This window comes from Callorhinus ursinus, unplaced genomic scaffold (assembly GCF_003265705.2).
Source record: "Callorhinus ursinus isolate GAN/ISIS: 27379988/994484 unplaced genomic scaffold, GSC_fseal_2.0 scaffold14, whole genome shotgun sequence".
Lineage (NCBI taxonomy): Eukaryota > Metazoa > Chordata > Mammalia > Carnivora > Otariidae > Callorhinus > Callorhinus ursinus.
The window spans coordinates 41,314,161-41,328,140 of NW_027397076.1; the positions used below are offsets into that span (position 1 = coordinate 41,314,161).

Sequence of the window (13,980 nt, forward strand, 5' to 3'; positions counted from 1 at the left end):
CATATATTCCATATTTGTTTGTATATATGGTGACTAGTGTTACTTCTATTTTCTAGCTGGTGGAGGGGGCATGTGATACCTAGTTTGTCAAAGGTTTCAGTGAATTGAAGCTATAAAAGCACAAAACTTTAGAGCCGGAAGGAATTTAGTCACCTTGGAAATTATCAGTTAGTTGATTAAGAGGTATAAATATTGGCTCCAAAACAACATCTTTGAGATACCCCTAGTTTATAAGGGACTTGTAAGATTTTGTAGATCACCATCCTATTTTTTTCCTTCAGATTTTTCTTTTTCTAAATCTCTTATTACTACTTATGCTTTTTAAAATACTGTTCTAATCATTAGATTAAGGTTTTGCTCATGACCAAACTTGGTCAAAGTGAGCCTAAGAAGACCCTTCATTTGAGTTCATATGCATACTGCTTAAACCAACACCCAATTTGACCAAACCTGTAAGGACATGACCTTCCAGGGTCTTGCTATTACATTTCTGTAAATATCACAAGGTTCCTTTAGCAAGGACTCTGCTTACATGGGGCGGCACTGCAAATCCTCTCTCTAAATCCATTAGAGGTTGGAATTTGTAAAAATGCAAAATTCTCTGAAACCGGATACCCGTTTCTTTTTCTTTGTGGAGAAATTGGGAGTCCTACTTACCTCCAGTCAAGCTCTCTAACCCGGTTCTCCCTCTAGAGGGAGACATAGTCCAGCTTTTATGCCGATTGCCGCCCTCCCATCTTTTACTGTCTCTTTTTCTGCAGGACCGCAGTTTGCTATAAGCAGCCGCCGCGGCTGCTAACAGAACAGGCTGTTGGGAGAGACGGAGGGAGGCGACGTAACCGGGTTCTGCTATTCCATTTTACTGCTTAACTCACCCTGGAGTGTCGGGACCTATTCTCTCCCTGCATGCTCCTTGCACTATACAAGGAGGCCCTCACTCCGTACTTCCCGGACAGACAGGCTGCTTGGAATAAGGGGTCTAGGCAGCACAGGGGGTCTGCCCTTTACGGTGACTTCCTAAAAGACACCACCGGTGTCTTTTGACAGTACAGTGCCTGGGGAGAGAGGCGGAGAGGAGGTTTGGATTGCTAAACCGCTTACTTCCCCCCCACCTTTCTGGTCATCTGGATTTGTTTCCTGGGCCCCCTCCTCTGCCCCTTTCTCTCTTTTCCTCCCGCCTTTAGCGAAGTGACACAGGTAACACCTGCTCGCTTGTGTTCGATGTTGGAACTCGCACCTTCTCGGCGGTGACGGTGGCAGCGTACTGGGGACAGGGGACAGCGGCGGATTTCCCTTCCTTCCAGCCCACGATGCCTAGGGGGGCAGCGGTTGGGCTGCGTGGGGCTCTGCCCGCAGCACTTCGAGGCGGGATTGAGGGGCTGCAGCTGGCCAGGAGTTGCTGCTAAGTGGACTGGGCGCGAAGTCTCCGAGAGGGCACCAGCTGGGACCTAGCTGCTAAAAGCGGGAACAAGGGGCACCTGATCCGAGGAAGCTGGCGTCTTGAGTGCGGAGGACGGCCGAGCGGAGAGCCTCCACTCCTTGCTGCCCCGAACCTCCCCTACAACTCCTCCACGTTGGAGACCTGGGACCTGCGAGAGCCAGGGAACAGGAGACGTACGTGGCAGAGACTGCTTTCCTGAAGGTGAATCGTTCGGTCCAATTGCCTTTCCCCAGAGAGCCAAAGGGAGGGCGGGAGAGAGGGACGGAGGATGTGTGAGGGTGTGTGAATGTGAGAGGGAGCGACGACGTGAGGCGAGAGGAAAAGTCTTTACTCGGCGTTGAAAGCAAACAAATCAGAGATGGAATAAGAGAGATAATTGCCGCAAGACCGCCTCGATTCTCGCAGTCGGGGGAGCGGAGCGCACCCCACGCCTCCGACGAGGACAGCGGGCGACCGCGGGCGCTGGCAAGGGCTGCGGGACTTCGGCTTTGCCTCAGTAAACAAATCTTTTGATTACTTTGACACCGTGGAATAAAGAACGGGGGGTGGAGGGAACGACGAGGCTCACGCACTCCACCTTGCACCCGCTTTCAGGGGACCCCAGTTTGGATGTCAAGCGATTCCTGAACCCTCTTTGCTATCGGAGGAGGAAACACGGGCGCACTCACACGCCCTCCACGAACACCCACCACCAGACTTGGGTTCCCTATGCCCCAGAACGGTGACGGCGGATTGGCATCTTGGAAGCGATGCAAGAGCGATAAGGCTGGCGCGGGCCCGCGGAAGCTGCAGGAGCATCGCTAGGTGTTGCCGCCACCAGGAAGCCGGGCTGCAGGTAGGTGCGAGCGGCGTCTCCGGCCCCCCGCCGGCTCTGGGGACCCGGCGGCAGCTGGAGGACCCGGGGCGCGGAAGCCCTCACCTACCCGGGGGTCGGGGGCCGTAGGGGGCCCGCCCCGGGAAGGCGCCAGGTGAGAGCAGTGCTGGCTGGGCGCCCGGCTTCTCGCTCGCGGGCGCTCAGGGTAGGGGCGGTGGTAGAGGGACGCCGAGAGAGGATCGGAGCACGCGAAGGAGGCTCTGGGAGCGGTGCCCTCTCTCCCTGCCCCATTTCTTCTAACACAAGGAGCGACCTGGCCGAGGACTGCAGTGGGTTTTAATTCCGTTTCTCAACCGAACCAATCCCGCTTGGTAACCATTTTAACTCCTAATAAGGAGTTGGGGGTCGCGTTCAAGAGAGGATCAATGGGATGTGTCGGGTCGCCTTTCTGAAATCCCTACTTTCTGTCCACTTCTGATTAGTTAATTCTCGGGCCTGTCTGCAGAGGGTGGGCATTTCAGTGAGGCTATTGATTTCCCCACCTCTAACTATTTTCATAAAGAATCCTCTTGGTAAGTTCCGGAGCCTCATCTATTTAAAGATTTACTTAGATTTGGGGACGGACACTTCATAACTGAATGGAATAAAGCTTTAGTAAAGGATTCTACAGGAGAGCTTGAAGAAAGGGATCATTTTAGGAACAACGTTCAGGAGAAGAACAGCTTCGAGAAACGGATGCTGGGTTTTTTTTTTTTTTTCCTCTTTCCTGATAGTTGCCTCCCAAATCTTGTTAATGGTACCCGGTTTTTCTGTCCCTATGCTTTGCTCTCCCTTCCCCCCTTCAATTCTAAAAGGCCAGATTCCTACCAAGAGGTGTTTTCTTTAGGCTACTGATCTGCACTTGTCAGTGGGGAACGTGTTATTTCCAGAAAGTGCCTTTGCAAAGGAAAGTTTGATAACCGTGGCCCTATTTCTCCTAGAACTGCAGACTGAGCTATCTAGTCTCTACTTCAAAAGGACGAACTGTGGGAGCTTGCTGAGCCCTTGCAAGGGGTAGAAGCGACGCTTTCCTATTCAGTATTCCACTTTCTGAAAACTATTGCCTGAAGCGCTTGGAATCAAATGTATACGTACTATAGTGGCTAGTTACCCTCACTTTCCCGTGTGCTGGCTGACATTGGCTTGTGGCAAGAAGACCGAAAAGAAAAACAATCCTCGTTTTGTGAGTGTTAAATCCCTTATTGAATTTTGCAAAAATTATTTTTGAAAAAACAAAAACCCTATATACAACCTTTACTCTGAAAAGTGCCCCCAAAGCAGTTAAGTATAGAAGGGTCCTTCACTCAGGACAGGATGAATTTCAATGACTATTGACGGGATGATAATTATCTGGTTTCTGTCTTCCCAACTAGATTGTTTGAGACATCAGTAATCAGACTGTTATCAATTAACACTTTAAAACTGCTCTATTAGGCAATGTAAGTTAAGACAAATGACTAAGATTTGTATGTAAAGGTGCTAAATGGCAATAACTAGCAAAGGAGATTAGAAACACTTCTAAAGCCCTTAAAAAACAGAGCATGAAGATTATTTGTATTCCAGGCTTTCCATGTTTGCACATGTATTCTTGGACTGGTGAATCTTTTACAATTTCAGATTTGCTACCTAACATCCTTAAAAATGATCAGATGCATTTTTCTTTTCTTCATCTCTTCTGGATCTCATCCTGAGCCAGTTGTTTGCATGTTGACCTTTTTTAGAGTCCTAATTTTAAAAGCCATCAGTATCCATTGAAAGGCCATCAGTAACCACACTGGAGCTTATTTTAATTTTATTTTAATTTTCGGTGAAAAACACTGGATTACATTATTTAGAGATATGATACTCTGAGAGCAGTGTCACTACCAAGTGAATGCTCAGGCACAGTGACTCTTCAGAGGAAGAACACAGTTTTAGTGTGTTGTTTTATTTAAATCAGACATTGAGGCTAAAATCTTGATTCTTTTCTTGCCCTTTAACAAATTGTGTAGTTGAGGCTACTTGAACTTACATATTTATACATAGTGCTATAGTATATATAAGAAGAAAAATCAAAAACCTTGACATTAAAGCAAACATCTATAATGCTACAAGTTGTACCAAAGGGGGAATCTAAGGTTTCTAAGTAGGTGTGATTTTTAAATCTGAAAAATGTTAGCTATTTTAACAATGATAAATTGGAAAATGAAGATTCATTGAAATGCCCATGGATCTGTGACAAAAAAAGATACGTACTGCTTAGAGAATGCATTATAGTATTTACTAAGCACCAAGTTATAAAATGTGATGACACAGCTGTAAAAAGGTCTGTTTTTAGACATGGCCACTTTTCCTTTTTAAAAATTTATAAAGTGATGAAACTTAATTTCCATAAAATCTTTTATCAGCTATTTTGTATATTATTAAAAAGTTTTGGTGGTCCTGGATCTAATCTCTTCAGTATTGCATTTTAATGATGATCCTTTGACAAGGTGTTCTTGAATATTGAAATGTTAGATGTGCATTTTAGGGTGGATTTATCATAATTGCCGGTATGGATTAACCTATACCTGTAGGATAAGATGTGTCTTTCCAGCATTTTCCAGGCATTATCATGGGCCATAGTAAAAGGTATTGTCAGATTCTGCCGAAGTTCCACTGTGGTGGCAAACTGATGACCATTTGCCTGTCTGATGTATGTCCCAAAGTAGGAATGTTTCGAAATGTCATCAGTGACTTCCACTAGATTTGAGAAGATGAAATAACCAGAGTGCAAACAGTTCAGGGCCCCCACTTTTACTTCTCCAGTATTTTATTAGGGATGCCTCATTAAGTCATATTATTCTACAGCTGTTTTTTTTCTTGAAGATTCAACTAAAAATAAAGAACTTGGCTGTGTAATGCAGTTTTGTTTCCTTGGTGAAAAACCCTAAGATGAAGTAAAATAAACATCTAACCTAGTCCCCTTGGATCTCTACCTGACATTTATGAATGCAATTCATCAACCTGTCATTAATAAGACTCCATCAAAACAAAGAGAAGACGTGTGTTAATACAGGTTGTTGCTAGATATGAAGGCAAAACTAGCTAAATCAACTTCATATCTGGTCTACATACTTGCACAATTTTTGACGTGATTTATCTTGCTTACAAGCCATTGATTTCTTTAATGCTATGTAATATGGTGCCTTTGCCATTTTGTTCCCAAACTCTTTAGTTAACTTTATTTTAAACTACTTGAAGCATATTGAATTATACCACTGGAAGAACAGGAATAATTTCATAAGGGAGTTACCCTAAGTCCTTTTAGAAAAAAGTTTTACTTTAGATTTGGAGCATAGTCTGAAACAGGGGAGATGGAAAGGTAGGCCCAAAAAACAATTAAAAGTCAGTTTTTATTTTTTAGTTGTCATCGACCATTGCTTTATTTGGTAATTTTTAGAAAGTCTGATTCTATTCATTTGGCACAGTGATTCAAGTGTCCTTGTCAATGAACTATAACAATTCTTTTAACGGAAATTCAACAGGTATGGTTGGACCTGTTGGAATGTGAAGAAAAGTAATATTTAAATCTAAATTTCTGTATTATCTACCTAATCTTTATCTCTCTATATATCCATATGCATATGTATATATGCATCTAATGGCACCCATGTAAAATACTGGTTTTGTGTTAAAGAGGGAAGAACGACTTTCAAAAAAGTCTACATTTTCCACTTTTTTAAATTTGATTTGACCTACAGTGCAATTGTATCTATGGTTTAACAAGGTCATTTATGATTGAGTTTACTGTTTAAACCACTGTTGCATGTAGTATATTTTTCTCTTTAGTTTTTCTTTGGGAGATATTTTTGTTAGGTTGCAAATGCAAAAAAAAAAAAATCAACTTTATCCTTGATTTGTAGAGGTGCTTGGGATGTGTTGACCCTATGACTGGGAATCAACACATTTAAAACACTGAATATATTTGTATGCCATCTTTATTAAATATGCGCCTCCACAGTTAAAACAAACCATGCATTACATAAGAGCATACTACTCCGGTTTACAAATGGTATCTATAAATTTCCCAGAAACATCTTGATATATTCCAAATTTGTTAGATTTCCAAAACCCACCCACTTCCAAAGTGTATACCACATGTATATGTTGGATTTCATCCCGTGCTGTGATGATAGGCAAGCTAGTCACTGGAATCAGTGAAATTCTCACCTATTTAGGCAATTGATTGATATTGCCATTGGAAATTAGAAGACTTTCAGTTACTTTTTGATTCAGATGAAAACAATATATAAGCTATAAGGAGAATATTCCATTTTGTTCACAGTGATCCATATGGGGTATGAGATATAAGTAAGGAATCAGAGAATATATGCTTATATGAGATGAAGTCCTTTTAATCACTTCAATTTCCTAAATTATTTCATAGGAGCTGTAATTTTATTTTTCCATGAATGACCGGTTAGCAAAGGTACGTCTCCCTTTCCTTTAGCCATAGCACAAACATACTTGTTTAATTCAATTTATATTTATGTTGCTTTACACAGTAAATTTTTGAAATTCTTCAGAGTGGTTGGTTAATGTGATAATGTTGCATTCTTAGCAATTATGGTGCTGGGCTGAATTTAGTACTTTGACAAAATGGGGACAAGCAGACAAACAAGTCTCCTTTGCTCTTTTATCTCTATGTGTTATGTAAAACTAACTCTTTACATAAAGCCTGGAGAGTGCACAGGAGCTTTTAATGAATGCAGGGTTAGTTTCATTAAATATTTTTGTTTCTTTTCTTTTTCTTATTTTTTTTTTTTTGCTATGAAGCAGTCCCTTATAATTGCATGCATGTGAATGGGCAACTGTGTTGACCTTTAAAGGTCATGCAAAAATTTTAAAGCTTTCAATTTACAGAGTTAATTGCCTATGGCCTCCTGTTGAGGCATATGGAGCTTTCTGCTGAGTTTAATAATACAGCATAACACTTTGGTTTTCTGTGGTGGATTATGCAGCTCCTATAAGGAAATTTATGAAAGTATCAGTAGTAGGCACTATGACAGAAGGTTTTTGGAAAAATGTATTTGTGCTTTGCTGTTAAAGTTTTCAAGTCTGGATGGCCTGGGCTATGAGGGGACAGACAGATTCTTTCTGGTACAAAACACTGATCCCTCAGAATTATTACCCATATGTAAAAAACTGGCTGTATTTGATTTTTGGATCAGTTGTTCTCTTTAACATCCTTCTTTGAGATTCCAGTGAGAATTGTATTTAAATATTGCAGGAACTAAATATGCATGCTCTTATGAAAAAGACTAGGTGAGGAAAAGCAGGCGGGGTGATTTGTCCCAGTCTTTTTTCTGTCTTCATATTCTTGATCGTTGCGGAGTAAGCAAAAGCAGGCAACTGAGAAAAGGTTATGTAGTCATAGGAAACTTAGTAACAAAAGTTCAACCTAGTAATAGAACACGGAGCCTTTTGTTAGAATATATTCTTCCAGAGGGCAGGCCTTCTGCAGCTCTAAAATTTGGTCTACGCGAACAATGGAGCTTTATATACCAATGGCGTGAATTTGTGACGACTCAGGTGAATCAAGAATTCAGAAACAGCCAATTCAGACCATATGAGGAAAACAACCTGTACACTTATATTTCTTATTTGTATTAGTTTATGGGCAGTTCCAAATGTATTTCAGGTGGGAGAAACTGGTTAATGTGACCATTTCTTTCTTAGGGTAGTTCCGCCTTGTTATAGATGTATGGTGAATAGCACATTGACGTGTGTTGGTGCTGGCAAGTGCACTAAATTCCTTCTTAAAATGGCCATCAGACATGAGTAACAGTGACCTGGTCCTGCTTTTATTTGTATTTTCTACAGAAAGTTGAGTTGAATTGCGTGAAACAGCTCTAACTTTAGTTCTTTTATGGTATATACTGAGAACAGAGGTAGATGATCCACCTTTCAGTCAGGCAATCCAAAGGCCAACAGAGTGAAAGGGCGTTGTAATCTCATAGTCCATAAAACGGGCTCCATTTTGGGCAGCTTTAAGTTCAAGGAAAATTTCTAACTTTTTTTTTTTTTTTTTTTTTTTTTAGCTTTAACTCTTGAAACGTTCTATCACAGTAGTTTCCTGCTAAGGTACATGTATTTAGCTTTCTTGCAAACTCCTTTTAGCTTGATTGTTGGTATGTTTATAAATATATGGGAATTGGGTCAAAATTTAGGCTTTGCTATTGGAAGATACATTTGCTCATCATATCATTTGTTGAGTGGTTAAAATTCATTGGCTTGCATTTTGGTTAGCTGATAAATTTTGGAAATGACTATTACAAAACCAGTGTGGGGCAGTGGTGAGAACCCTGGAGATGCTTCTGTAGCTCTACAAAATAGTTAATAATAACCTGTAACCACAAGAATATCACTTCATTTCTCTATGACTCAGTTTCTCAGCAATGTATTTTTTCAGTCAAGTTTTCAAGACAAAAATGTAATTTTCTTCCCCCATGTCCAGAACTACCAAGCATCATGGCATGGGAGATATAATAGTACTGCAGGACATACCTTTTAGTTAGGAAGTCAGACATCTAGCACCTAGTTCCTGGCATACCGGGAATTTTTCCATAAATGCTCTTCAGTAAGTGGTCTGTGAGAGTTGTCCAGCTTTATCAGATTGGGATGATGGGGCACTTGGGTAGCTCAGTTAAGCGTCTGCCTTCAGCTAGGTCATGATCCCGGGGTTCTGGGATCGAGCCCTGCGTTGGGTAAGCAGGGAGCCTGCTTCTCCCTCTCCCCCTGCTTTGGTCTCTCTCAAATAAATAAAATCTTAAAAATTGGGATGTTGATGATTATGGTGATGACCAAAGACTCTGGATGTGGGTACATAGAATTGAATCAGATGAAATCTCATAATTCAGTATAGCCATTTTGCCTAGTTTTACATGATGCTCTTTTGCTGCAAAGCAAGATGTGATAGGCCACAAGTCTTAGACTTGTTAGGATTTCATGTCTTCTCTCTGCTGCCAGTTTTATAGTCACTGAAATAAGTTTTTGTTTTTTTTTTAATGAACCCAAATAAAGCTAGGCTAGCAAATGAATAATCTTCATATACTTGTTGGTAATTAAAGACATGCCTTCAAAATCTGTGTATGAATTTTTGAGAATTTATTATTCTGGGAAAGTTCATTTATTCAATAAGTATTGAGCATACTCTAGGTGCTTGGGGGTATGTCAGTAAACAAAAACAAAGGTACTTGCCCTCATAGAATTTACCATTACAGTATATTCAAGTTTTGAAATGAATCTGGAGGAATGATTCAACAATGTATTTTGCTGTGTCTGCTCTTGCTATTAATTCTCATTTGTAACTGTGAAATACCGTTCTGAAAAGAAATAGTTAAAATCGCTAAAATGTCAGAATCGGAATGAGTTGTGTAGAAAAATATCATGGTATTTATTTAAGGTGAGGTACTATGTAATTTGATGGATTGATTCCATCTGGCTCACAAGGTCTTTGATCAAACTGAGGATGGTATAAACCGTAGTTCCTTTTCCTGAATTACACACATGAAAGAATAATAAATGCAGATAGATTGAATGACTTGAGATCGATGAAGGGGTCGAAAATTCAAAATTCAAAAACCTAGAGGGGTCAGGCTGGGAATGTGAATGAGTGAAGCAGACAAAATGGAAGATAACAAATGGCAACGGACACTCAGCCTCAGCTACAGTGTTGGGGAGACTGTAGAGAGTGGTGGAGTTTCTGGTCAGCATCTAAGTGGGACAGCTGAGCCTTGGCTTCATTTGTTGTCATGTTGGAATGTGTGTCTGGTGTTGCCAGATTTTCTGATTTGTAGAAGAGAATTAGATGTATAGATATTTTTTAAATGTGAAAGTTCCAGATTTACAAATGAATTCAAATTTGAAATAGTGTGTGGGCTAACAGGCATATCTGCAGGCCATATGCAGGTGAAGGGGCATGAAGGTGTCACTGTTGACAGATGGAAGTGTGAGGACAGCTAGTTAGGGAGATAAGTGTGTGCCTGCCCTTCTGTCACTTCTACCCATGATTCTCCAACCCCACTTGCATTTGGAGCCAGGGTGGTTCCCAGTTAAGTGCTCAGCTGGAGGAGCTGAATGATAATGAGTGGTTCATTCTCACCTCTGCATTTAGTTTTTCTTCTTATTCACTCAGCATACAGTTGATGCTGAGCTCACGTTGAAGATGGTAGTGTCTTGGAGGGTTTAAGGGATGTGCTGGGAATGCAGAAGTTTAAATTGATGCCAAATATTTGGAATAGGCTCTATAGTTCTGTATTGCCTTATTCCTTTAGGTCAGTGCTTGTTAAACTTGTACTGCACACAAATCATCTGGGAGAAATTTGCTAAAATGCGGGTCCTGGGGTGGGGCCCAAGATTCTGCCTTTCTAACAAGCTCCTAGGTGAAGCTATTGCTGTTAGCTCATTGGCTACAGTTTGAATTGCAAGGTTTTAGAGAGCTCCTTCACCACTGAATTTTATTCCATGCATGTAGCAAGGTGGGAGGCCTCCCACTCTTACTCTTTGACAGGTTTCTCCCTGTAGTAAGCAGCCTAAACCTGGCCACTGACTCAAAACACTTGCCTCAAAGTCTTTCTAATCTGATCGTGGAATTTATAAGTGTTTGCTTCATTTACTAGTCTTCTATTTAGAGAAAATATTTTACCCCAAAGAATAGATCAGACGTTGTCTGTTTTTCACATACTAAGTTTGGCTTACTTTCTATAGTTTAAAGAAGTAAATATATTTCTTAACTATAGCATTATATTATACATGGATGTATTCTAATTGACCTCTACAAGGTCAATTTTAGCCCTCCAAATAATTTTTGGACTTTCAACAGTAATGACTTCCTTTAGGGCTTAAATGTCAAAAGTTTGGCCACAATGTCTAGATTTTTGTTCTACTTGAGTAGTTTTTATGAATAGGTAAGAGAATGGACCTAAAAGTGTTGGTTTTGTGTATTTATTGGGTTACCACTTTTAAGTGAATCTTTTTTGTTTTTGCTCTGCTGATCCTAAATACTTTTCCAAAAGTGGTCTCTTTAGGATTGAAGACATAGTAACTTATTATTTAGGAAGTTTGACTTTAGATACTATTTTTTTTTCCCTAAACCATTATTATTAATGCCAGAAGGTGTCCTAGCTCCGGTGTGTGACTCTGTTCTACTGAGGTCTGACCTGGTAATGTCACAAGTTCAGTTCCCTGGGCAGAATATTTGGTTGTCAGGTTTTTTTTTTCCCCCCGTCAAGATTTATTTATTTAGAGAGCACATGAGTGGGGGGGAGGGGCTGAGGAAGAGAGATCCTCAAGCTGACTCCCCACTGAGCAGAGAGCCTGATGCCAGGACCCTGAGATCATGACCTGGGTGGAAATCAAAAGTTGGCCACATAACCAACTGAGCCACCCAGGTGCCCCTTTGTTGTCAGTTATAGCAATGCCCTGGAAATTCTCAAGTTTTCTTATGCTGGATTCTCAAGTTTTCTTATGATTAGATTTAGACATGTCAGTCTGAGGGAGAGAAGCAATTTGTTTTCTTGCAAGTTGTATGATAAATATAGTTTGCAGTAGTAATGCTATTATTTCATACTCAATTTCTCAAGTGCTTAGAAGTTTCTATTATATAGAATATCTTTGCTTATAGCTGAGTCATGATATGAATTTTACTGAGTTAGACTGTGAGCTCTGTGAGGCAGGACCATGTGTATCATGTTTCTGTTGATTCCCAGAGCTTGGTGTAATCTCTAGCACATAGTAGGTACCTAATTAACATTCAATGGGAAGATGATTAATAGTTCATATTGATAGAATGTCTTTTTGTATGTTTCTTCAATGTGTGAGGAAGTATTCTGTGAAGAATTGTCATTTATTCTAATTGAGTGTGTGAGTGAGAGAGATTGGCCATTTATTTTGACCTACACTTTCTATCTCTAACCTGAAAGGTATTTTAGTACTAAAAAAATACATTTTAGGCAAATCATAAAGGACAAAAACGTGTCAACAGATATTCCTATTCTTTCCACAATTTATTGTAACCTGGAGGTTTAGAAGCTACATATGCCTGTGATTCTACTGTTGTATAAATTAAATAATATTTGTCAATGTCAAATTTAAGTGTTAATCACATATGGAGTATATTTTGATTGCTCTTGTCAGTGACTTGACTCTTCAGTCATTAGGGAATTTAAAGCCATTCTTATCTACATAATTACCATTTTCATAATTTATCATGAACCAGATTTGCTTTTTTCACCTTCAGGAACACTAACTGACTATGATACCATTGTTCTTGGCTTCAGTGATATTGAAAATTATTGGTATTCTAATTTTAAATATTTCGTATGGATAGTATACATTCAAGTATTGATTTTTATTTTAATCCTTCTCTGTTAAGTAAAGCTTTCAAATGCTTGCTGCCATGGAAGGTTTCACAAAATTAAAGCTCTTTCACTATATTTAATTATTAAGGAAACCTATGTGTATTATAAAACCAAAAAAGCCAACTCATTAGATTATTAAAAACTTTAATTTGAATTTTTTGCATTGCCTTTATTTTAAAAGATTGTGCTAAATTGTATGTATTAACATATACATATATATATATATATATATATATACACACACACATAAATTATATACTTAAAAAGTTTCTCAGAGCCCTGGAATATGATGTCTTTACTCTTTGAAGTATTTTTGGAACTCTTCAATGAGTCAAAAGACAGGCTTTAAATCGAATGGATCTGGTTTTCCCCTGTATTGTCCCCAAACACTCATACTTGTGTAATAATGTGCAACCTCTAAGGTAATGGAGCAAGGGTTCCTGTGGAACTTACTGAAAAAGAGATCTATTCCTTATCCCTGCCTCAATCCCAAATATGAGCTTAATGAAAAACTTAGGTACTGTATAGTACTGAAAGATTTTCAAAATCAATAAGTAGAATTAAAATCAAGCTTGTTGGTGAATTTTACCTTGGAGCAAAGTCCATGTTAAACAGTTGACCTTTGCACCTTGAGGGTTTGAACTGTGTGGGTCCACTTACATGTGTGGGGTTTTTTTTTTTTTTTTTTTGATACAGTACTGTAAATGCTTTTCCTTATGGTTTTCTTAACATTTTTTCTTTAGCTTACTTAATTGTAGGAATATAGTATATAATACGTATAACATAGGAAATATGTGCGAGTTGACTGTTGATGTTATCTGTAAGACTTTTCGTCAATAGTAGTTAAATTTTGGGGGTAGCCAGAAGTTTTACACAGATTTTCAGCTGTGCTGGGGTTTGGTGCCCCTAACTCCCATGTTGTTCAAGTCCAGGCGTACTTCTAGGAAGAGTAGGTGAGCCATGGTTTTCCTTGTATCTTTTCCTTTTTTTAAATTATGTTTTGTTAATCACCATACATTACATCATTAATTTTTGATGTAGTGTTCCATGATTCATTGTTTGCGTATAACACCCAGTGCTCCATGCAGAACGTGCCCTCTTTAATACCCATCCCCAGGCTAACCCATCCTCCCACCCCCCTCCCCTCTAGAACCCTCGGTTTGTTTTTCAGAGTCCATCGTCTCTTATGGTTCATCTCCCCCCTCCGATTTCCCTCAGCTGATTACATTCACCTTTGAGGTGGACTTAAGAGCCCATGGTTAATGTTTCACTTTATATTGCAAAATCTGCTTCCAGTTCCCTAG

The 13,980-nt window shown here is 39.7% G+C and overlaps 1 protein-coding gene across 11 annotated transcripts in view; it reads left to right on the top strand.

Annotated features, from left to right (window-relative positions):
• The first annotated feature begins 799 nt into the window (after nt 1-799).
• Nucleotides 800-13,980, top strand: part of TAFA2 (TAFA chemokine like family member 2) — a 480,355-nt gene continuing 467,174 nt past the window's right edge. For 6 of the 11 annotated variants that reach the window (XR_012380763.1, XM_073900735.1, XM_073900730.1 and 3 more), the window contains exons 1-2: nt 800-2,276; nt 3,236-3,477. The gene's annotated coding sequence lies outside the window, so the exon portion shown is untranslated. Of the gene's footprint in view, nt 2,277-2,745; nt 2,828-3,235; nt 3,478-13,980 lie in introns of those variants that run through there. The other 5 variants (XM_073900731.1, XM_073900737.1, XM_073900732.1 and 2 more) reach the window with 4 other exon arrangements.